Below are 12502 nucleotides of genomic sequence, written 5' to 3'. Positions count from 1 at the left end.
AGCAATACTGGAATTCATGCTTGATCCTGCTGGAAGTGCTGTGGGCTGAATTCAATTAAACATCTGTGATGGGAGGTTCCCAGTTTATAACCCCAGTGGTATACCTGTTGTCAGATCCTCTATTCTCTTCCACCAATGCTCAGTTCCTCTCATGGGAGAGTTGTGTCAGGTACTACGCGGTGGTACATGTGAGCACATTGTGTTGTGTAAGTCAGGTGGTGTTCTGAGTTTTGACTTTTCGGTTAGTGAAGATAACACGGCTGCGTGCAGAAATAAGCTTTATTGTGTATGTATTCATGCATTTAGACTATGAATAGCTTCCCAATGTGTAAAGATGTGACATAACTGTAATTTAAGCAGCTTTGTGGTTGCTCAGACACTCACAGTCAAATGAAAAAGTGCTGCCCATCAGTGCAGCCTCTGACCTTGCAGCTTGAGCCCGTTTTTGTTTGTATTATTAGATTTCCTTGGCCACTAGGGTGGAAGAAGAACCAGTTTTTTATTAGTTTCTGAAAGGTAAATATTAAGGGAGGATAATATTAGCCTGCAAGATGCTCTCCTATAGTTTTTTGTCACCTAACATGTACCCTTTAAGATATTCTAAAAGGTCTACTCTTGATGGAAGTGGCGGAACTCGCAGAGCTGGATCATTTCTTAGTTATTCCTTTTGACCCTCCTTATCTGTGTCAAAAATAAATAAATAAAATATGTTAAACATTATTAGAGGTTTTGTAAGCCCCCCCCCCCCAAAAAAAATTTGCACATTTGATCTGAAGCAGAGTAACGTGGGTGATGCTGCTGCTAGAAGGCTGGCATTGGTTGCATTTTGAGTGTAGCCTTTCAAACTGTGGATGTGGATTTGCATAAGTAGTATGTTTTCATTCCTGCACACAGCAAATACAGTAAAGTGGAAGTATTAAAGGCTGTCACGTACTATATTGAGGTATTGCACCAAATTAAAGCTAACAGGGTTGTCTGGGTCTTCGGGGCTTGCTTTAAGTAGAGGCATAGGTTAAGCCTGTGCATGGCTTAAAGAAACCTATTTCTCTTATCTTCGCTGGTCGTGAACCATGAGCAATAACATTATCAAGGGTCTGTTGTTACAGGGTTGGGGTAGAGGGGAGCAGAATTACAGGCAGTGAGGAGATTTTAAACACTACACGTCTCGAGGATGTGTCCAATCGTGCCTCTAATCTGGCCATTGTGTTGGGCCTTATCAGCCATCAGCCCTTTGAATAGAACAAAGAATAGAATCGGGCGATCCATAAATCATAACTCCAGACACGGTGGTAGTTCGCTGTTTTATGTGTACTCCTGGATACAGCTTAAGTCGGCTGATTCTACTGGCTTTTGTCGCTCTCACATTAAAACTGTCATAACTAATAGAAAATATTTTTGAAAAAGGCCTGGACAGGGAACAATATCAAGATATCTTAATCCTGTGTGACACTCAGACTGGACTACAGAACTCACAGTTACATTTACAGAACACTGCACAAATGTGTACATTATAACTGCGCCTTTGTATGTATACATTCCCACCACTTGTACAGTACATAGGATCAATATAGCTTGATCATGTCAATTAAATGTATCCTTTACAGGCCGCAATAATTAATAATTTTATGTCAATTTAATATAGTTTAAGATCTAGAATTTGATGTAATTGTGTAATAATTGTACCGGAATGGTATTCAGAGTAGAAAAAATATGTTTAAATGTAATGATAAAAAGATTTATGTTTTATTGGGATTCATGGAGAACAAAAATTATTGAGATGCATTACAAGTCACATTACTACACATGATTGCTCTACAGCTTTTATTGTTCCTGTTTTATTCATTGTGTTCATTAGCCATAGACTCTAACATGGATGTCTTTTCATTTCCAGATTGTGGCTTCCTCTGAAGCTTTTTTAAATTCTTGCACACTATGTTGATGCAACATTCACATCATCATCCTGGCCTAATTCCAGGAATTATAATAACGGTCCTTATCTACTGTGGTCAAAACAAAGTCAAAGAAAGTAGGGCTGTTTAATAGGGAATGTTTAACACCCAAACCATTGTTGTTTTTGTTATAAATACCAAGGAAACTAGGTTGACTATAACTAAACATGATGTACACTATAGTACAATATGTGTGTGTATACATATATGTATAGTATTCAGTAATTATATATATATATATAGATATATATATCTATATATATATATATAGATATAGATATATATATATATATATATTATTACTGAATACTAATAATGTCTGGTTAATGTGTAAATTACAACAGCCAGTTTGATTTCTATCTACTCTGTGGATTTTGGCTTCTTCATCTTATTACTGGTAAAATAAGTCAAAAGCAGTGATACATACAGCAGTGTCTACATTACCAAAGTGAGATTTTTACATTTTGCCATGAAAAAACATGAATTAGATGTTTGCATGCCAAAATATCCAAATTGAGGTGCTACAGCTAGAGGTAGGACACTTAAGACTGTGTCCAAGGGCTTATGCAGATTTCTGAAAAAGAGATATGTTGCTCACATTAGCCATCACAGGATAATCCAAAATCTCAATCAAACTGGGAGATAAAAATGAAACGATTTACTAATTTTGATTTGAAATTGAAAAAACATAAATAACCCTCAGTATCACCAGTAGTTGCTGAGACACGAGGCCTAGCGACACCTAACCTCTAAATGTAACAAACAACCTTATTGAGATGAATAAAGTGTTGTACTACAAAAAGAAGAGGAAACCTTCGAGAAGATTTCTAAGAAAATAATAAATTCACACACGCAAAATGAAAGGCATTTCCCACTGTCCCTCACTGTCACAGCATGCATGGATGTGTGTAATGAACCGAGTGTGGGTACGTGTGTGTTTTTGTGTGAGTATTATATCCCTAACTTCTTGACTGACGTGTGACTGTCCAGTGAGAAATCATATTCCTGTGTTACTGAGAACAGACAAGGTGATAAAAATCGCTATTCCTGTCAGGTATGCACCAGTGAATTGTTCATCAGTTCACCACATATTTTCCTATGAGGTTTCTTTTTTTCCCCCGTTTTCCTTCTTTACTCAAAGCTGGGTTTGAAAAGAGAAGCTTTGGTGTAAGCAGAGAGGCCACAGGGGAGCAAATCCCAGCGGACACTCAGAAAAAGAACAGCTTCAAAAGGGCCTGTAATACCACAGTGAATTGTATAAGGGAGAAAAATGCAATGATTAAAAGTGAAATGTTTGTTTGAAGATAATGTTATTTTGGAAAACCTCTCTTAAGAGGATTTATAACTCGAAAAAGAGACAAGAGGAAGAAATAGAGAGAATGTGGGAGAGAGACTTGGAACTATTTCCCACAGTTATGTATACGTGTTCAAAATTGGTAACGTAGCATGTGAGCAGTGTTGCAATTCGTCCAAATGTTGCCACACTCGTCAGCTCATAGCTTAATGCTCAGTAAACTGGAAGTGGATTCACGATTGACTCTCCAATAGTACGTCTGAAGGGAAACCAAGCGTTAAAAAGAGCAGATATAAGACACCACGAGATCTGACTCTGAATGGATACAAGACATCTATTTAGCCTGCACAACCATGGCAGGTGCACATTAGTATTCAGCAGAGGAGCTGCAATGAGGCTGACTGCATGGGACAAGTCAGCGCCACATCTGGGCTGGGTCATCTCCGTTTTTAACCCAAAGACCATTATGTAAAACGTGTATAAACAGGCATGTGGAGGGACATATGATCACAGGCACAGGCTTCCATCTGAATTGTCCCGACTTTGAATAAATGATAAGGGGGAACAGACATTTGATATATTGCTTTTCTTAATCATTAACTCTCCAAACTGAACTTGATGTCATTAAACCCTATACATTTTCAACAAAAGACAAGAATTCCGCAGGGTACTGCACTTGGCCCATGTGTCTTTAGATTGTCACTAGATATGAATAAACTATATAAACCTTCTAATGTAATCAATTACTGAGATGATATATAATCATGCAATTTAAATGAAGAATAGGTAGCTCATGACATCTCACCACTATTACATTCTCAATAATTTACAGTGTTACATTTTAATTTCATTAAATTTGCTAGTGTTGTGTATTTGTCTGTAGGCCAGCAAACCACCTTAGATTAAAAAATGCTATGTGGCATTGATACATGTGGTTAGCACAGAAATAGTAAAATGAAAAAAAGAAATGTGTTGTGGAGCTGCTATAGAAACGTGGATCCACTGTGGACGACTTTCAGAACCATCGCTAATGTGGTGATAGACAGTAAAAGCATGGTACCCAGTCACTTGACAGGACACAAGAAGCCTTGGAAATGTTGTGTATGCCAAATCGCTCCTCTTCCCAGAGTGGTCCACTCTTCATCCCTTTGAATTCCTTCAGCTGCATGACTCTGCATAAGTGACATTTAATTGAATATTAATGACCTCTGATGGTATTTGATTACCTGTTTTTCATTTGGAAAGATTATACAAATGAGTCTCATTTGCATGTCGCCATCCAGGAAATGAAATGGAGTGTGTCTGCCAGATTATTATTTCTCCTTCTTATGCCACTGAGCAGAACTTCTTTAATCTCATGAATTCAGGATTAGTTTCACATTTTGGTGTGATGTTGCAATTTGGCAAGGAGGTCATTTGTGCTAGCGGAGAGCTTTTTTTTGCTCCAGTAGGTGAAGACAATAGACATAATAAAGTTTCAATCAGCTTTGTTATTCTTCCTTGAAGCTTGACTGAGCTTTGGTATTTGTCAGATGGCATCCGTTCTCGGGCAGGTATGCAGGCGGATGGTAACAGTGGAAGGATGATGAAGAGTTAAGTCCCATTCAGTCAGTATGAAGTAAATGGAAGAAATGAAAAGCCCACAATAGGAGTTGAGTGGAGAATTACTGTCCTGTCTGGCTCCCGGGCAACAGCTTCATCTTCACAGCAGTTTAAAGTAATCCACCCTGGCTGTGAGGGCCTGCCTTAGGCCGCTGTTAGCTGCTGCAAAAATGTGAATTTTAAAGACTGGCCGGATTTAAACACTGACTTATAAATCACATTGTGTTATCCTGAATTCACTATCAATGTCTGTTCCCTCACTGGCCCAAGGGGGTACCTGCTTGTCAATGTTACTGTCCAAACCTCATATCAGCAGATCAATCCTACGTGAGATTGCTGAAGTAGCTCTTGATTTGCATTGAATTTGGAGCATGGAGTCTTCCTTTCGACTCCCATCCCAATCAATTATGCCGGTTGTGCCATTGATCTGATAAACATGAGCGACAGCGGCAGAGCAGAGAGTTTTGCCAAGTTGATATTGAATCATAAGTGAGTGAGGAATATCCATAAGTATCGAGTGACTGCTCAGGCAAGTCAGTAAATAATCCTTGGGTACATGCTCTACGAGTGAAGATATGAAGACACAGGTCAAAGGACTCCATCACTGGCCTGTTGCCCTCTGTCCATGTGATTCTTATTATCTTTTCTACCGTGTGGTCACTCAATGTGATTTACAAGGTCAAATATACAGAAAATTTATGGTGGCACACGGGATGCATTAAAGTGCAAAAGTTGTATTTATATGCAGCAGAGAACCCTCACAGGCTTGGCACAGCTAACTGGACTCACATTCTTATTGAAGTCGCTTTCTCTTCCTTACTGACTCCCCCCCAGCCCCCACCCCTCCCTCACCCCCCTGTCCTCAGCCCACCACAACTACCAGCGCTGCCATTCTGAGGATCTATTTCTTATTAGAATTCACCCCAGAAATCATGTTGGGCCAGTGTGCTCCTGCAGCTCCAGATTCTATTAAATGCCTCATTCAATTTTATGATATAGTTTTTATTTGACGTTAAGAGCTTTACAAAAAGGCTGTGGAGTTATTAGTAAAAAAAAGAAAGAGATAGAGAGAAAGAAAGGGGGAAAGGGAGAGAGAGAGACAGAGAACCACCCAAAACAATCCTAGTATACATTCTGATATACTTTCCTCTCCTGCAAGTTTCCAGTTCATCTTTTCCAAACCTCGTCCTTCCATAAATTAGTTTCAGAAGTTATTCACTGTGTATTTTTTATTTTTTTCATCTTCCTAGAAATCTGTTTGACTTCCGGACTGCTGTGAAGATTTCTCACTCAGCATGAGAGCATTAAATGTACGATGCAGGAAAAGGGTGGCACAGAAAAAAACAAATATGATCTCTCTGAAATTAAAAGCTCTTTTATTACGAGGACAAAGAGGTCACGTTCGCATCTGTATTTCTGTTCATTTGGTCGGGACCAAGGTCAAAAACATACATTGTTGCCTTTTATTGGACAGTTTTGGTGATGTCATTGAGCATAAATAATGCTACATGGCCCATGTGAAAAAAAAAAATCTAATTCAGGTGACTGTCAGAATGTCCTAGGCAGCATTTACTGCTCCTTATGTTCTCACAGGGAACTAATACAACTATGAGCTCCATTACTCAAGGTTGCAACTCAAATTAATGTTATTGCTGGTGGAAACAAAAAAATCTTCAGATCCTTTAGTTTTATTGTAAGTACGTTTTGTGATTTTTTTTTATTGGTTAACAAATTACTAAATGGCCCCTTAAGTGTACTGCAACAAAAATGCAACGTATCTATGTGTAGAACAGTCGTGAAACTCACTGCAAGCGAACCTGGTTAAACAAGTCTCTAGCATGTGTCAGGAAGTAACCCTGGAGGAACCTATCTCTGAACTCGGTCTCCAGCCGCATTGTAATTAAAACATTAAAACAGCCAGCTACACAGTTTCGTTGTGGAGTTTTAACAGGCGTACATTCCTCATCTGTTTTCGCAGCACCACGCGTTGACAGCACAAAAGAAACAACAAGGTGGCATGCAGCATGATGTCCCTTGCTGTCCTCTGTGCGAAGCCGGGAGACAGCGTGACGCTTTTCTTCATCTTATTTCTATAATCTCTGTCAGTGGGGACTCTCACCTGGTGCAGGGCTGTGAACAAGAGGGTGCAACCCAAACAGTGTCTGAAAATGGCTTCTCCTCTAGTCACCCGTTGGTGGGTAAAAGACAGCAGATGAACAGGTAGAATTCAGACATGGTGCTGATATTTTAACTTTTTGAAACAATTTTTCCATGTGATGTTGTGCAATATTTTTTTCAAAATAATTTACTCTAAAATTGCATTTATATGTGTGATATTGTGCAAATGAAAATGCTTATTCGGACAATCATGAATGGATCAGTTGGTACCTTGACACAAATGTAGCATAATACAAATTACATTAAGCACAGCTTATTTTTTCTCTTTGAAAACAAAACGAATAGAGAAAATGTATTTCATTATTTGACAATTCAACATGCTGTATTTTAAAACAGACCAAAACACCTTCATGATATAGCCACATCAGGCCTCACGCACTTGGTTATGAATTATCTATTTATTGTCCGCCTAATGACACAACATGCTGCTTTTATCATTTCGTGGTTATTGTCGAGTTGAGTCCTGTCAAATGTTGACACGGAAGTTTACAACCGACCTGACCCAGAGCTGAAGTGGAAAAGACGGGATGGACTATAGATCTAGGTAATACGGTGGTGTATTTACACCACTGTGACAAAAACTATAAAAACATTTCATGTAAATAGAACATGCTTTTTTACAACAAGATTATTCAGGTTTTACAAGAATAACAAGAATTCCTATGATTACAAATCAACATATCACGTAAAAACAAGAAAATCTTCTCGTAACAACAACTGACTTCTCGCGAAATGTATCATGTGTTCTTAAAATGCTAAAAAGCAGTAATGGATGAGAAATCATTATTTCGTTTATCTATTAGAACAAGACTACAGAGTATAAATATTTACATCAACATGCTACTATGCCCACACATTGAGCACAGTGTTAGTTCAGACAGTTTGATGCCTGCTCTCCCAGCCTCACATTCCATGAAGGCTCATGGAATGGTAGGGTGATGTGCTTGCCCTACCCCAAGCTTTCCACATTAGCACGCAGAAGGGCAGGGAGGTCCCAGAACAGAGCCACACTGTTGAATCTAACTAATTTTGATTATTGAATTAATTTAGACTATAGTGGTCCTGACTGAAATGCTATTGTTAAGCAGTTATATTTATTTGTTGACTCATATATGTGAACGTGCCACCGTTGGAATAGTGGATACATAACTATTGTGTATGCTTGTCCTCTCCGGCCTACTCAAACTATTAGCACCACACCTCTGTGAGAAAGTCAACGTCACGGTGGCCCTAAAGGAAAAGCACCAATGGATTTATGTAGCAAATGCTGTGCAAAAGCATCAAATAGATGTTGAGGTATTATTAAGGGGAAACTTTGACCCTCTGGAGTCTATTGCGAGTTCATTTTAATATGCTTTTATCTAGAATAAAATGTAAAACTACTGCATATTGTATACTGGATTCTTTATTGAATTGCCTAAATACACTGAAATGAAAGTAACCTGTATATGTACCTTACAGTGGTAAACTATGCAGTAAGGAATATATATAAGGTCTTCACCACTGGTAGGGTTGGGACTTTGGTTGGTAGATGATTAAGGGTATATTCATTAATTTATATGTTTTATAACAAAACTGTTTTTGGTCATGGCAGCGTATGGTTGGATCTGCTCATGCATTTATACTGTATTTGGCCATAAATCTTCTTCATTTTGCCCATAGGAATATGTCACATTCACATTTATTGGAACTATACTAATGGGTTTGGGCCCTTTGAGGTTTTCCTACGAGCCTTATTTATCAGAGCATGGAAGACATGCATGTTTCTGTTGAATCCCTGTGGGTTTCAGCGAGTGTTCCACTACAAAGCTATGTTAGTCCTACCCTTTAAACAACTGAAAACACGCAGCATGGACACCATCTTCAGTTTGAAATGATATTCTGTCAAGAGATATTAGATATCTAATAAGATCAGATAGATTTCTACACACAAAGTAAAACAAAGAACACAGGGAGAAACCTGACTGTGCATGGAGACAACACGTCTTGGTAATTGGTTTCTTCTGGCCAGAGGCAGGCACCTTGTGGTACAACATTAACAACTGATGTGCCCCTCATTTGCATCTGTTGTAGTAAGTTGTTGTGAATTTTCACATTTTGCCAAAGCACCGACTGCCGTGAATGTCAACATAGCGAGACTTGTTCAAACAAGTGGGTCTTGCATTATGCAGGATGACTGTTTTCTAACAATTATCTACTAAAACTACCAAAATGCGAGCAAGAGAAAAGGCAGGGTGACTTGCTCAACAGTTATGAGCAAACCGTGTTTTTGTTGCATGCAATTAAATGATGTGTGAGTGCACAAGCAGCAGCAGGATATTCTATTCATTTGGTCTTCCTCAGGCATCGACAGATGAAACCTTTTGCCTCTGTACTTGCAGTCCCCTCTGCAGCCTGCTGAAAGCCTTTTTTTATCTTTTGGGGCTATGAATTGTTCTCATGTAGGCCCTGGTGGAACTGACATTTTCACGCCGTGTTTTTGTCATTTAATTATTTTTCAAAGCTCATCATATCCCATTCCCTATGAGCAAAGCGAGCCCTTAAAAGCAGAATGCCTGTGTGTAAGATTTCCAAGAAGGGTCAATTCACGTAGTTATGTGGGCGACCTTAAGACATCGCAGCACAAAAATTCCTAAGATGTTGAGGTAGATTTAAAAAGACAGCATTGTGTTGTTTTTTCAACTTTGCACAGATTTTACATACACAAAAACCTATATAACACTGGAGGAGGGAAGGGGAAAAACTGAAAAAGCATAATATGTCTCTTTTATAAACAAATTTAGGGGTTTCCCATTAAAAAAAATGTTTTTGTTAATGAGAATATAAGTAGATTAGTAACCAACATATAGTTTCAATATTTCAAATATATATTCTACAATGAGATTTCAAATGTCAAACGTCATATTGCGATTGTTGAGTAAGTGAAAGAAAAACAAAGAGGCACATCCACATAATTCTAACCATCATTATCCCTACGAATTTGCGTTTCTTGCCACCTACTTAATGCAAGTTCAGTATAATTTTTGGTCTCAACCAAATCGAGGGAAAACATGTCTCTCATTGCAAGATTTTAGACTTTCTTTGGAAGCCATGTGTTGAGTTTTTCTATCTGCAATTTATAGACTTGAAATGTCTGCCACCAGTTTTATCTGAAGTAGGTGAGAGCCATGAGAACCTCCAGCTTACCAGAAAACCAAAACAGCAGGCCAATAAAAGGCTAAACGCTGCACAGGGCTGCAGTTGTGTTGTGATTCCAGATGGTTACATCTCTGTTGCAGTACACAAAATCAACTTTATCAGTAAACAAAGTCACTTGATTCAGTGATATAGGTTAAAGATTTCGGTCAGTTGAGCTTTAACCATATTATGTGCGGCCCACATACGCTTTGAGAGCTCAGTTGTATTTATCTTCAACCATCTCCTAGTGGCCAGGCTTAAACAAAGGCTGTAATTGGTAGGATTGTAAATGATATAATGCATTAGAGCATTAATGGACAAATAACAACATGTAAGAGAATTTAGGGTTAAAGTACAATTTCCTTGCCTATTCTCTGCATGAATCACATTGCTCACACTTTCACCCCATCTTGGTCACAACACAGCACATTGTAGGATAACTTACTGGGCCCATGTGAACCCTAAAAATGAATTATTATTACTAATATCATTGGATGTCTTGAACACTGTTTGGGCATAGTTAAATTTTGCATAACTTTTGCATAACTATTTTTTCCCCCTCCATCTCTTTGGCTTTCTGACATACGCCAAATGTTCTCTTCTTGGAATACACGTCTAGAAAGGGAGAGAGGAGCTTGGCTTTTAAGACTTAAGAGGAGGGGAACTACACTGAGTGATCCAAAAGTCCATGTCTTTCATAATGGCTTAATTGTTTAGTGGCAGAAAAAAAAGAAGCGAGAACTCATCCCAAGTGGTGTAGTTAATGTGTCGCAGTGGTAAACCGCACTTTGTTTGATTCCAGCAGGGACGATCATTCCAGGCTTTCTTGGCTGCCATACTGACAAACAATGCAACATTTAAAGGGATGTGAAGTGAAGAAATGCATTAACAAAAAAAAACAACAAAAAAAGCAAATTATGTTTAGCATAATTATTTTCATCCCCATTTCCATCTGTTGTGTACTTCCCTGGACTGGCATGTGGGCATCAGAAGAGTGACAGCGGGTGTCAAACAGTTCAATCAGAGGAGCAAAATGCCGCTACGACCACAGCATTTGGTGCCACTGAACTTTTATTGCTGCTGACCTGTTAAACATCTGCTGTGTCCTTTGCAGTCACTGATCATTTTCAGCTGGGGGAAGAAAGAAAAAAATGTAAATCACAAAATGTTTTCACCATTAAATGTCAGCTTTCTAAATAATGTATAGCGGCAATGGTGCCATTAGGATTCTACACCAATTGCACACTGATGCCGTCCATCTTTAGCACATTTCACAGCTTTTGGTGGTAATTAGACATCAGAAATTATTAGAATATATACCCACAAGACAGAATGAAAATGTCGAGAATGCTGCAACTCATTAACAGTATTCTTCAGGGGGAACAAGCTTTGATTAGATTGTTCATTCCTTCAAGGCAAATCCAGTTGAACAAAGGCTTTCTGCTACATCTGTGTAGCTGTGAATTTCACACCCTCACATTTTCCACATTAAATCACATGGATACAGCTTGCAGCCCTTTTAATGCGCAATTATCGTGGTACCCACAACAGGATTTCATATCTTACTGCTTTAGATTTCCTATAATAATTCTATTTGAATACTAGTTATGCTAAAAATGGTTTAAAATGTTTGGTTGAATGTAATATCCTGTGATGTTACTGAACTAATGGTCCTTTAGTGCAGGCTCACTGGCATCACATGACTAGGCAAATCCAATGTTAACCTGGTGTGATTGGACAAGGTGTAATGTTACATCCTGTTTATCGAGCAAAACTGGGACGGGCAGATGACCAAACAATGGGCCAATAATGAGACAGTGGTGTTTTGACAATGTAAATGAACAAATGTAACTTCATAATTAGGAACTTGATGGATGCATAGCCGGTCAAAGACAGATCGCTCTGGGGGATTTGAGACAGCATAGGATTCAACTGTAGCCTGTGCAATTATAATTAGAGTCATTACTAATTGATGTCATGTAGCGAAAAGAACAATACAGATTTGATAAGAAACGCATTCATTGCAAAGGGCACAGTGAGGCTTTGTTATGACCCATTTAAAACTTTTCTGATAGGCTGTATCGAGTCAACTTCATTGTCATTCATCAGCAGAACTTCTTCTTGTCTTGTATGTCCCGGCAAATCTGTCATTTCCCTCACGCCTTCTTTCTCCGGGAGGGTAATTCCATTTGAGAAGTGCATATTGTTGAAGAAAATTCTCATCCTTCCGCCAGTGAGCAACGAGCAAAGTGATGAATACCTGGGCCATGAATACTAAATGATTGGTAATTAAAGGGCACCT

Source organism: Scophthalmus maximus, chromosome 4 (genome assembly GCF_022379125.1).
Source record: "Scophthalmus maximus strain ysfricsl-2021 chromosome 4, ASM2237912v1, whole genome shotgun sequence".
Lineage (NCBI taxonomy): Eukaryota > Metazoa > Chordata > Actinopteri > Pleuronectiformes > Scophthalmidae > Scophthalmus > Scophthalmus maximus.
Note: the sequence above shows the minus strand (reverse complement) of the source record.